The sequence below is a fragment of the Leuresthes tenuis genome, unplaced genomic scaffold, assembly GCF_036924035.1.
Source record: "Leuresthes tenuis unplaced genomic scaffold, fLeuTen1.0.hap1 SCAF_20, whole genome shotgun sequence".
Taxonomy (NCBI): Eukaryota; Metazoa; Chordata; class Actinopteri; order Atheriniformes; family Atherinopsidae; genus Leuresthes; species Leuresthes tenuis.
This window is the reverse complement of record NW_027325374.1, coordinates 24940539-24955374: the sequence shown is the minus strand read 5'-3', so window position 1 is coordinate 24955374 and position 14836 is coordinate 24940539.

The following is a 14836-nucleotide window of genomic DNA, read 5'->3' as shown; positions in this document are numbered from 1 at the left end:
ACTGAGGTTCAGCTTTGTGGTCCATGTTTGCTCAGTTTCTATTAATATGAATATAATTGATGAATGAGGCTGGGTTTCACTGAGGTTAAACTCATTGATCAATGTTGGTTCTGTTTATATTAATATGAATAAAATTGAGGAATGAGGCTGCTTTTCACTGAGGTTAAACTCATTGATCAATGTTGGTTCTGTTTATATTAATATGATTATAATTGATGAATGAGGCTGGGTTTCACTGAGGTTATGCTTTGTGGCCAATGCTGGTTCTGTTTCTATTAATATGAATATAATTGATGAATGAGGCTGGGTTTCACTGAGGTTCAGCTTTGTGGTCCATGTTTGTTCTGTTTCTATTAATATGAATATAATTGATGAATGAGGCTGGGTTTCACTGAGGTTAAGCTTTGTGATCAATGTTGGTTCTGTTTATACTAATATGCATATAATTGATGAATGAGTCTGGGTTTCAAAGAGGTTAAACTAATTGATCAATGTTGGTTCTGTTTATATTAATATGAATATAATTGATGAATAAGAGTGGGTTTCAATGAGGTTAAACTCATTGATCAATTTTGGTTCTGTTTATATTAATATGAATATAACTGATGAATGAGGCTGGGTTTCAATGAGGTTCAGCTTTGTGATCAATGTTGGTTCTGTTTATATTAATATGAATATAATTGATGAATGAGGCTGGGTTTCACTGAGGTTCAGCTTTGTGATCAATGTTGGTTCTGTATATATTTATAAGAATATAATTAATGAATGAGGCTGTTTTTCAATGAGGTTAAACTCATTGATCGATGTTGGTTCTGTTTATAATAATATGAATATAACTGATGAATGAGGCTGGGTTTCAATGAGGTTCAGCTTTGTGATCAATGTTGGTTCTGTTTATATTAATATGAATATAACTGATGAATGAGGCTGGGTTTCACTGAGGTTCAGCTTTGTGATCAATGTTGGTTCTGTATATATTTATATGAATATAATTAATGAATGAGGCTGTTTTTCAAAGAAGTTAAACTCATTGATCAATGTTGGTTCTGTTTATATTAATATGAATATAATTGATGTATGAGGCTGGGTTTCACTGAGGTTCAGCTTTGTGATCAATGTTGGTTCTGTTTATATGAATATGAATATAATTGAGGAATGAGGCTGGGTTTCACTGAGGTTAAACTCATTGATCAATGTTGGTTCTGTTTATATTACTATGAATATAACTGATGAATGAGGCTGGGTTTCACTGAGGTTCAGCTTTGTGGTCAATGTTGGTTCTGTTTATATTAATATGAATATAATTGATGAATGAGGCTGGGTTTCACTGAGATTAAACTCATTGATCAATGTTGGTTCTGTTTATATTTATATGAATATAATTGATGAATAAGAGTGGGTTTCAATGAGGTTAAACTCATTGATCAATGTTGGTTCTGTTTATATTAATATGAATATAACTGATGAATGAGGCTGGGTTTCAATGAGGTTCAGCTTTGTGATCAATGTTGGTTCTGTTTATATTAATATGAATATAATTGATGAATGAGGCTGGGTTTCACTGAGGTTCAGCTTTGTGATCAATGTTGGTTCTGTTCATATTAATATGAATATAATTGATGAATGAGGCTGGGTTTCACTGAGGTTAAACTCATTGATCAATGTTGGTTCTGTTTATATTTATATGAATATAATTGATGAATAAGGCTGGGTTTCAATGAGGTTAAACTCATTGATCAATGTTGGTTCTGTTTATACTAATATGAATATAATTGAGGAATGAGGCTGCTTTTCACTGAGGTTAAACTCATTGATCAATGTTGGTTCTGTTTATATTAATATCAATATAACTGATGAATGAGGCTGCTTTTCACTGAGGTTCAGCTTTGTGATCAATGTTGGTTCTGTTTTTATTAATATGAATATAATTGATGAATAAGGCTGGGTTTCAATGAGGTTAAACTCATTGATCAATGTTGGTTCTGTTTATACTAATATGAATATAATTGAGGAATGAGGCTGCGTTTCACTGAGGTTAAACTCATTGATCAATGTTGGTTCTGTTTATATTAATATGAATATAATTGATGAATGAGGCTGGGTTTCACTGAGGTTCAGCTTTGTGATCAATGTTGGTTCTGTTTATATGAATATGAATATAATTGAGGAATGAGGCTGGGTTTCACTGAGGTTAAACTCATTGATCAATGTTGGTTCTGTTTATATTAATATGAATAAAATTGAGGATTGAGGCTGCTTGTCACTGAGGTTAAACTAATTGATCAATGTTGGTTCTGTTTATATTAATATGAATATAATTGATGAATAAGAGTGGGTTTCAATGAGGTTAAACTCATTGATCAATTTTGGTTCTGTTTATATTAATATGAATATAACTGATGAATGAGGCTGGGTTTCAATGAGGTTCAGCTTTGTGATCAATGTTGGTTCTGTTTATATTAATATGAATATAATTGATGAATGAGGCTGGGTTTCACTGAGGTTCAGCTTTGTGATCAATGTTGGTTCTGTATATATTTATAAGAATATAATTAATGAATGAGGCTGTTTTTCAATGAGGTTAAACTCATTGATCGATGTTGTTTCTGTTTATAATAATATGAATATAACTGATGAATGAGGCTGGGTTTCAATGAGGTTCAGCTTTGTGATCAATGTTGGTTCTGTTTATATTAATATGAATATAACTGATGAATGAGGCTGGGTTTCACTGAGGTTCAGCTTTGTGATCAATGTTGGTTCTGTATATATTTATATGAATATAATTAATGAATGAGGCTGTTTTTCAAAGAAGTTAAACTCATTGATCAATGTTGGTTCTGTTTATATTAATATGAATATAATTGATGTATGAGGCTGGGTTTCACTGAGGTTCAGCTTTGTGATCAATGTTGGTTCTGTTTATATGAATATGAATATAATTGAGGAATGAGGCTGGGTTTCACTGAGGTTAAACTCATTGATCAATGTTGGTTCTGTTTATATTACTATGAATATAACTGATGAATGAGGCTGGGTTTCACTGAGGTTCAGCTTTGTGGTCAATGTTGGTTCTGTTTATATTAATATGAATATAATTGATGAATGAGGCTGGGTTTCACTGAGGTTAAACTCATTGATCAATGTTGGTTCTGTTTATATTTATATGAATATAATTGATGAATAAGAGTGGGTTTCAATGAGGTTAAACTCATTGATCAATGTTGGTTCTGTTTATATTAATATGAATATAACTGATGAATGAGGCTGGGTTTCAATGAGGTTCAGCTTTGTGATCAATGTTGGTTCTGTTTATATTAATATGAATATAATTGATGAATGAGGCTGGGTTTCACTGAGGTTCAGCTTTGTGATCAATGTTGGTTCTGTTCATATTAATATGAATATAATTGATGAATGAGGCTGGGTTTCACTGAGGTTAAACTCATTGATCAATGTTGGTTCTGTTTATATTTATATCAATATAATTGATGAATAAGGCTGGGTTTCAATGAGGTTAAACTCATTGATCAATGTTGGTTCTGTTTATACTAATATGAATATAATTGAGGAATGAGGCTGCTTTTCACTGAGGTTAAACTCATTGATCAATGTTGGTTCTGTTTATATTAATATCAATATAACTGATGAATGAGGCTGCTTTTCACTGAGGTTCAGCTTTGTGATCAATGTTGGTTCTGTTTTTATTAATATGAATATAATTGATGAATAAGGCTGGGTTTCAATGAGGTTAAACTCATTGATCAATGTTGGTTCTGTTTATACTAATATGAATATAATTGAGGAATGAGGCTGCGTTTCACTGAGGTTAAACTCATTGATCAATGTTGGTTCTGTTTTTATTAATATGAATATAATTGATGAATGAGGCTGGGTTTCACTGAGGTTCAGCTTTGTGATCAATGTTGGTTCTGTTTATATGAATATGAATATAATTGAGGAATGAGGCTGGGTTTCACTGAGGTTAAACTCATTGATCAATGTTGGTTCTGTTTATATTAATATGAATAAAATTGAGGATTGAGGCTGCTTGTCACTGAGGTTAAACTCATTGATCAAAGTTGGTTCTGTTTATATTAATATGAATATAATTGATGAATGAGGCTGGGTTTCACTGAGGTACAGCTTTGTGATCAATGTTGGTTCTGTTTATATTAATATGAATATAATTGATGAATGAGGCTGGGTTTCACTGAGGTTCAGCTTTGTGGCCAATGTTTGTTTCTATTAATATGAATATAATTGATGAATGAGGCTGGGTTTCACTGAGGTTCAGCTTTGTGGTCCATGTTTGCTCAGTTTCTATTAATATGAATATAATTGATGAATGAGGCTGGGTTTCACTGAGGTTAAACTCATTGATCAATGTTGGTTCTGTTTATATTAATATGAATAAAATTGAGGAATGAGGCTGCTTTTCACTGAGGTTAAACTCATTGATCAATGTTGGTTCTGTTTATATTAATATGATTATAATTGATGAATGAGGCTGGGTTTCACTGAGGTTATGCTTTGTGGCCAATGCTGGTTCTGTTTCTATTAATATGAATACAATTGATGAATGAGGCTGGGTTTCACTGAGGTTCAGCTTTGTGGTCCATGTTTGTTCTGTTTCTATTAATATGAATATAATTGATGAATGAGGCTGGGATTCACTGAGGTTAAGCTTTGTGATCAATGTTGGTTCTGTTTATACTAATATGAATATAATTGATGAATGAGTCTGGGTTTCAAAGAGGTTAAACTAATTGATCAATGTTGGTTCTGTTTATATTAATATGAATATAATTGATGAATAAGAGTGGGTTTCAATGAGGTTAAACTCATTGATCAATTTTGGTTCTGTTTATATTAATATGAATATAACTGATGAATGAGGCTGGGTTTCAATGAGGTTCAGCTTTGTGATCAATGTTGGTTCTGTTTATATTAATATGAATATAACTGATGAATGAGGCTGGGTTTCACTGAGGTTAAACTAATTGATCAATGTTGGTTCTTTTTATATTAATATGAATATAATTGATGAATAAGAGTGGGTTTCAATGAGGTTAAACTCATTTATCAATGTTGGTTCTGTTTATATTAATATGAATATAACTGATGAATCAGGCTGCTTTTCACTGAGGTTCAGCTTTGTGATCAATGTTGGTTCTGTTTATATTAATATGAATATAATTGATGAATGAGGCTGGGTTTCACTGGGGTTAAACTCATTGATCAATGTTGGTTCTGTTTATATTAATATGAATAAAATTGAGGAATGAGGCTGCTTGTCACTGAGGTTAAACTCATTGATCAATGTTGGTTCTGTTTATATTAATATGAATATAATTGATGAATGAGGCTGGGTTTCACTGAGGTACAGCTTTGTGATCAATGTTGGTTCTGTTTATATTAATATGAATATAATTGATGAATGAGGCTGGGTTTCACTGAGGTTCAGCTTTGTGGCCAATGTTTTGTTTCTATTAATATGAATATAATTGATGAATGAGGCTGGGTTTCACTGAGGTTCAGCTTTGTGGTCCATGTTTGCTCAGTTTCTATTAATATGAATATAATTGATGAATGAGGCTGGGTTTCACTGAGGTTAAACTCATTGATCAATGTTGGTTCTGTTTATATTAATATGAATAAAATTGAGGAATGAGGCTGCTTTTCACTGAGGTTAAACTCATTGATCAATGTTGTTTCTGTTTCTATTAATATGAATATAATTGATGAATGAGGCTGGGTTTCAATGAGGTTCAGCTTTGTGATCAATGTTGGTTCTGTTTATATTAATATGATATAATTGAGGAATGAGGCTGGGTTTCACTGAGGTTAAACCCATCCGCGCTTCCCAAAATTGGAGTGAGTACTCATAAATCACGTGAATAACATGAATAAACGTTTTTACTGCATTTTGTTGTGTTTTATACGTTCTATGCTGTCATTTCTATCTTCTCCTATTGGCAAGGCAAGGCAGAGTGCTCGCAACTGTGTCCTGTGCAGTAGCCGTGATATCTGTAATTGCAATTATTACTTTTGCATATGATGACAGCGTGCAAAAGACGCATGGGCTCTGTGGAGAGCTCCGCTCCAGCTGGCTGCTGTGACAGCTCACTGACACTGTATTTCTGCTTAATCAGTTTCAGTCTCGCCAGAGTTACATTAATATCTGTATTTTTATATTTGAAATTCAGGGGATTTTGATAATAGATTATTAAAGTTTGTTTGCGAGGCTGTGGCCTCTGCATGTGCAAAGCTTGTGCGCCAAACTTTGCGCCGGCATATCATTAGTGCAAAATGTTTTGGGTAAAAAATAGGCTATTAAAAGGAACTGTCGGAATGGCGGTATGTTAAAAAAAACAAAAAACATACCGCCATTCCGACCATAGGAGGAAAAAAGTGTCGGAATGGTGGGACGTTTGATAAAAAATTAAGTGTCGCCATTCCGACAATTGGAGACCCATGTCGGAATGGCGAGATGTCGGAATGGCAGCATGTAACCATGATGAAGGAGAGACCATTTGAGCAGCCCAGCCATTTCGCAGCACAGGGACAGCAATCCAAGTTACAGGATCTCCCACGTGGTATCACCTGTCACATTGTGTCAAGGCATCAAAAGAAGAAAAAATCACCAAACTCAAGGACAAAAATACAAAGACTCCGGTGAACGAAGACAGAGGACTGACAAACCAGAAATACAAAAGGATTCTCGATATCAAGATCCAGAAGAAGAGGCTAACAATGCCACGAACACTTACGATGCTGGGAATGATGCCAGCAATGAACAGAGAAGAAGATTCAGTGTCATCAATCTGCATTACGTGCCTCTAATGAGGGGGTGAATATAGAATCCTCAACGATTACAACGTCTCTGGGAACTGTGACAACAACAAGGTTTAAACCATTTTGATATATATTGTAACCTATTGTCTAAGGAATAGTGCTGAAAATGAGGTAAATCTAATCCACCACTGTCCTTGGTCTTCTGTAGGGTTTTTAAACTAATACGTGGTGGTTTGTTTTTCCACAGAAATTTGGAGATGCATGAATCTAGTGACTTAAACCAAGTAGCAGATGGTTTTATGGGGATCATTGAGAACAAATAGTTAACTTTTGGTAGTATCATCATTTTAATGGATGTAACTCTCCCCATAAGTGATATAGGTAAGGACTTCCAACGAGAGATCGTCCTCTACTGTCTTTAATAATTGCACATAATTTAGCTTTGTTAGCTCTGAGAGCCTGGAGGAAATGTTTATGCCTAAATATCTAATATTTCCTGACTGTAAAGTGATCGCAGGTATATTATGGACCCTACAGTTAATGGGCAGAACTATGGTCTTAGACCAGTTGATAGAGTAGTCAGAAAGTGCTGAGAATTTATTTATGAGTGTGATCGTGTGACTGAGAGACGTCTGTGAGTTCTGAAGGAAAAGTAATACATCATCAGCATAAAGACTTATTTTATGCTCAATATTTTGGGATTAATTACTCACAAACGGGTAAGAAAAGGTAGTATTGCCAGACCATACATGATCAAAACATGGAGCGGAGGTGGTTCAGCTGCAAGGTGTGAATGTCTGACTATAGTTTGTAAAAAGCGGGTAAGATAAGGTGCGAATGCCCGACAATGTATGATCAAAAGAGGGAGCGGAGGGTTTTGGCTACAAGAAGGTTTGAATGTCCGACCATAGTTTGTAAAAAGCGGGTAAGAAAAGGTTACCATACATCATCAAAAGCAGGAGTGGATGTGTTCGGCTACAAGAAGATTTGAATGTCCATCAATAATTGCATTAAAACATGAAAGAAAATTTTCGAATATCAAACCGCACATGATCATAAGCGGGAGAGGAGTTGTTCAGCTGCAAGAAGGTGTGAATGTCCACCCATAATTACTGAAAAATGGGTAAGAAAAGGTGAAAATGCCCAACCATACATCATCAAAAGCAGGAGTGGATGTGTTCGGCTACAAGAAAGTTTGAATGTCCGACCATAGTTTGTAAAAAGCGGGTAAGAAAAGGTTTGAATGCCCGAACATAGACCATCAAAAGAGGGAGCGGAGGTGTTCCGCTGTAAGAAGGTGTAAATGTCCGACCATAGTTGGTAAAAAACGGGTAAGAAAAGGTTAAAATACCCGACTGTACACAATCAATAGGGGGAGCGGAGTTGTTTGGCTACAAGTAGGTGTGAATGTCAGATCATAATTTGCAAAAAGCTGATGAGAAAGGGTGAGAATGCCCGGCTATACACCATCAAATGCAGGAGCGGAAGTGTTCGGCTGTGAGTAGGTGTGAATGTCCAACCATAATTGCTCAAAAATGTGTTAGAAGAGACTAGAATGCCGGACAAGACATCATCAAATGCGGGAGCGGAGTTGTTCGGCTGTGAATAGGTGTGAATCTCCGAGCATAGTTTGTAAAAAGGGGGTAAGAATAGGTTCGAATGCCCGAACATACACTATCAAAACAGGGAGCTGAGGTGGCTCAGCTGCAAGGTGTGAATGTCTGACTATAGTTTGTAAATAAGGTGCGAATGCCCAACAATGTATAATCAAAAGAGGGAGCGGAGGTTTTCGGCTACAAGAAGGTTTGAATAGCTTGTTTGCTTTAAAACAAGTATTCCCCATTTTCTATCCCTTCAGTAGCCAACCAGTTTGTATGGAGTACACTGGAGCAACTTGACTGATCAGTAAAACACTGCTTTTGTTGTCACCGCAAGGCTTCCACCGTCGGTTGTTTCACTGAGACACTACTGAGTAACTATAACTCAACATTAGTATAAACAGAACCAACATTGATCAATGAGTTTAACCTCACTGAAACCCAGCCTTATTCATCAATTATATTCATATAAATATAAACAGAACCAACATTGATCAATGAGTTTAACGTCAGTGAAACGCCGCCTCATTCCTCAATTATATTCATATTAGTATAAACAGAACCAACATTAATCAATTAGTTTAACCTCAGTGAAACCCAGCCTCATTCCTCAATTATATCATATTAATATAAACAGAACCAACATTAATCAATTAGTTTAACCTCTTTGAAACCCAGACTCATTCATCAATTATATTCATATTAGTATAAACAGAACCAACATTGATCAATGAGTTTAACCTCAGTGAAACCCAGCCTCATACATCAATTATATTCATATTAATATAAACAGAACCAACATTGATCAATGAGTTTAACTTCTTTGAAAAAAGCCTCATTCATTAATTATATTCATATAAATATATACAGAACCAACATTGATCACAAAGCTGAACCTCAGTGAAACCCAGCCTCATTCATCAGTTATATTCATATTAATATAAAAAGAACCAACATTGATCACAAAGCTGAACCTCATTGAAACCCAGCCTCATTCATCAGTTATGTTCATATTAATAGAAACAGAACAAACATGGACCACAAAGCTGAACCTCAGTGAAACCCAGCCTCATTCATCAATTATATTCATATTAATAGAAACAGAACCAACATTGATCAATTAGTTTAACCTCTTTGAAACCCAGACTCATTCATCAATTATATTCATATTAGTATAAACAGAACCAACATTGATCACAAAGCTTAACCTCAGTGAAACCCAGCCTCATTCATCAATTATATTCATATTAATAGAAACAGAACAAACATGGACCACAAAGCTGAACCTCAGTGAAACCCAGCCTCATTCATCAATTATATTCATATTAATAGAAACAGAACCAGAATTGGCCACAAAGCTGAACCTCAGTGAAACCCAGCCTCATTCATCAATTATATTCATATTAATATAAACAGAACCAACATTGATCAATGAGTTTAACCTCAGTGAAAAGCAGCCTCATTCCTCAATTTTATTCATATTAATATAAACAGAACCAACATTGATCAATGAGTTTAACCTCAGTGAAACCCAGCCTCATTCATCAATTATATTCATATTAATAGAAACTGAACAAACATGGACCACAAAGCTGAACCTCAGTGAAACCCAGCCTCATTCATCAATTATATTCATATTAATATAAACAGAACAAGCATTGACCACAAAGCTGAACCTCAGTGAAACCCAGCCTAATTCATCAATTATATTCATATTAATATAAACAGAACCGACATTGATCACAAAGCTGAACCTCAGTGAAACCCAGCCTCATTCATCAATTTTATTCATATTAATATAAACAGAAGCAACATTGATCAATGAGTTTAACGTCAGTGAAACGCCGCCTCATTCCTCAATTATATTCATATTAGTATAAACAGAACCAACATTGATCAATTAGTTTAACCTCAGTGAAACCCAGCCTCATTCCTCAATTATATCATATTAATATAAACAGAACCAACATTGATCAATTAGTTTATCCTCTTTGAAACCCAGACTCATTCATCAATTATATTCATATTAGTATAAACAGAACCAACATTGATCAATGAGTTTAACCTCAGTGAAACCCAGCCTCATTCCTCAATTATATCATATTAATATAAACAGAACCAACATTGATCACAAAGCTGAACCTCATTGAAACCCAGCCTCATTCATCAATTATATTCATATTAATATAAACAGAAACAACATTGATCAATGAGTTTAACCTCAGTGAAAAGCAGCCTCATTCCTCAATTTTATTCATATTAATATAAACAGAACCAACATTGATCAATGAGTTTAACCTCAGTGAAACCCAGCCTCATTCATCAATTATATTCATATTAATAGAAACTGAGCAAACATGGACCACAAAGCTGAACCTCAGTGAAACCCAGCCTCATTCATCAATTATATTCATATTAATAGAAACAAAACATTGGCCACAAAGCTGAACCTCAGTGAAACCCAGCCTCATTCATCAATTATATTCATATTAATATAAACAGAACCAACATTGATCACAAAGCTGTACCTCAGTGAAACCCAGCCTCATTCATCAATTATAATCATATTAATATAAACAGAACCAACATTGATCAATGAGTTTAACCTCAGTGAAAAGCAGCCTCATTCCTCAATTTTATTCATATTAATATAAACAGAACCAACATTGATCAATGAGTTTAACCTCAGTGAAACCCAGCCTCATTCATCAATTATATTCATATTAATAGAAACTGAGCAAACATGGACCACAAAGCTGAACCTCAGTGAAACCCAGCCTCATTCATCAATTATATTCATATTAATAGAAACAAAACATTGGCCACAAAGCTGAACCTCAGTGAAACCCAGCCTCATTCATCAATTATATTCATATTAATATAAACAGAACCAACATTGATCACAAAGCTGTACCTCAGTGAAACCCAGCCTCATTCATCAATTATATTCATATTAATATAAACAGAACCAACATTGATCAATGAGTTTAACCTCAGTGACAAGCAGCCTCAATCCTCAATTTTATTCATATTAATATAAACAGAACCAACATTGATCAATGAGTTTAACCTCAGTGAAACCCAGCCTCATTCCTCAATTATATTCATATTCATATAAACAGAACCAACATTGATCACAAAGCTGAACCTCAGTGAAACCCAGCCTCATTCATCAATTATATTCATATTAATATAAACAGAACCAACATTGATCAATGAGTTTAACCTCAGTGAAACGCAGCCTTATTCCTCAATTATATTCATATTAGTATAAACAGAACCAACATTGATCAATGAGTTTAACCTCATTGAAACCCAGCCTTATTCATCAATTATATTCATATTAATATAAACAGATCCAACATTGATCACAAAGCTGAACCTCAGTGAAAAGCAGCCTCATTCATCAGTTATATTGATATTAATATAAACAGAACCAACATTGATCAATGAGTTTAACCTCAGTGAAAAGCAGCCTCATTCCTCAATTATATTCATATTAGTATAAACAGAACCAACATTGATCAATGAGTTTAACCTCATTGAAACCCAGCCTTATTCATCAATTATATTCATATAAATATAAACAGAACCAACATTGATCAATGAGTTTAACCTCAGTGAAACCCAGCCTCATTCATCAATTATATTCATATTAATATGAACAGAACCAACATTGATCACAAAGCTGAACCTCAGTGAAACCCAGCCTCATTCATCAATTATATTCATATTAATATAAACAGAACCAACATTGATCACAAAGCTGAACCTCATTGAAACCCAGCCTCATTCATCAGTTATATTCATATTAATATAAACAGAACCAACATTGATCAATGAGTTTAACCTCATTGAAACCCACTCTTATTCATCAATTATATTCATATAAATATAAACAGAACCAACATTGATCAATGAGTTTAACCTCAGTGAAACCCAGCCTCATTCATCAATTATATTCATATTAATATAAACAGAACCAACATTGACCACAAAGCTGAACCTCAGTGAAACCCAGCCTCATTCATCAGTTATATTCATAGTAATATAAACAGAACCAACATTGATCACAAAGCTTAACCTCAGTGAAACCCAGCCTCATTCATCAATTATATTCATATTAATATAAACAGAACCAACATTGATCACAAAGCTGAACCTCAGTGAAACCCAGCCTCATTCATCAATTATATTCATATTAATATAAACAGAACCAACATTGATCAATGAGTTTAACCTCAGTGAAACCCAGCCTCATTCCTCAATTATATTCATATTCATATAAACAGAACCAACATTGATCACAAAGCTGAACCTCAGTGAAACCCAGCCTCATACATCAATTATATTCATATTAATATAAACAGAACCAACATTGATCAATGAGTTTAACTTCTTTGAAAAACAGCCTCATTCATTAATTATATTCATATAAATATATACAGAACCAACATTGATCACAAAGCTGAACCTCAGTGAAACCCAGCCTCATTCATCAGTTATATTCATATTAATATAAACAGAACCAACATTGATCACAAAGCTGAACCTCATTGAAACCCAGCCTCATTCATCAGTTATATTCATATTAATATAAACAGAACCAACATTGATCAATGAGTTTAACCTCATTGAAACCCACTCTTATTCATCAATTATATTCATATAAATATAAACAGAACCAACATTGATCAATGAGTTTAACCTCAGTGAAACCCAGCCTCATTCATCAATTATATTCATATTAATAGAAACTGAGCAAACATGGACCACAAAGCTGAACCTCAGTGAAACCCAGCCTCATTCATCAATTATATTCATATTAATAGAAACAAAACATTGGCCACAAAGCTGAACCTCAGTGAAGCCCAGCCTCATTCATCAATTATATTCATATTAATATGAACAGAACCAACATTGATCACAAAGCTGAACCTCAGTGAAACCCAGCCTCACTCATCAATTATATTCATATTAATATAAACAGAACCAACATTGATCACAAAGCTGAACCTCATTGAAACCCAGCCTCATTCATCAGTTATATTCATATTAATATAAACAGAACCAACATTGATCAATGAGTTTAACCTCATTGAAACCCACTCTTATTCATCAATTATATTCATATAAATATAAACAGAACCAACATTGATCAATGAGTTTAACCTCAGTGAAACCCAGCCTCATTCATCAATTATATTCATATTAATATAAACAGAACCAACATTGACCACAAAGCTGAACCTCAGTGAAACCCAGCCTCATTCATCAGTTATATTCATAGTAATATAAACAGAACCAACATTGATCACAAAGCTTAACCTCAGTGAAACCCAGCCTCATTCATCAATTATATTCATATTAATATAAACAGAACCAACATTGATCACAAAGCTGAACCTCAGTGAAACCCAGCCTCATTCATCAATTATATTCATATTAATATAAACAGAACCAACATTGATCAATGAGTTTAACCTCAGTGAAACCCAGCCTCATTCCTCAATTATATTCATATTCATATAAACAGAACCAACATTGATCACAAAGCTGAACCTCAGTGAAACCCAGCCTCATACATCAATTATATTCATATTAATATAAACAGAACCAACATTGATCAATGAGTTTAACTTCTTTGAAAAACAGCCTCATTCATTAATTATATTCATATAAATATATACAGAACCAACATTGATCACAAAGCTGAACCTCAGTGAAACCCAGCCTCATTCATCAGTTATATTCATATTAATATAAACAGAACCAACATTGGTCACAAAGCTGAACCTCATTGAAACCCAGCCTCATTCATCAGTTATATTCATATTAATATAAACAGAACCAACATTGATCAATGAGTTTAACCTCATTGATACCCACTCTTATTCATCAATTATATTCATATAAATATAAACAGAACCAACATTGATCAATGAGTTTAACCTCAGTGAAACCCAGCCTCATTCATCAATTATATTCATATTAATAGAAACTGAGCAAACATGGACCACAAAGCTGAACCTCAGTGAAACCCAGCCTCATTCATCAATTATATTCATATTAATAGAAACAAAACATTGGCCACAAAGCTGAACCTCAGTGAAGCCCAGCCTCATTCATCAATTATATTCATATTCATATAAACAGAACCAACATTGATCACAAAGCTGAACCTCATTGAAACCCAGCCTCATTCATCAGTTATATTCATATTATTATAAACAGAACCAACATTGATCAATGAGTTTAACCTCATTGAAAAACAGCCTCATTCATTAATTATATTCATATAAATATATACAGAACCAACATTGATCACAAAGCTGAACCTCAGTGAAACCCAGCCTCATTCATCAATTATATTCATATTAATATAAAAAGAACCAACATTGATCAATGAGTTTAACTTCTTTAAAACACAGCCTCATTCA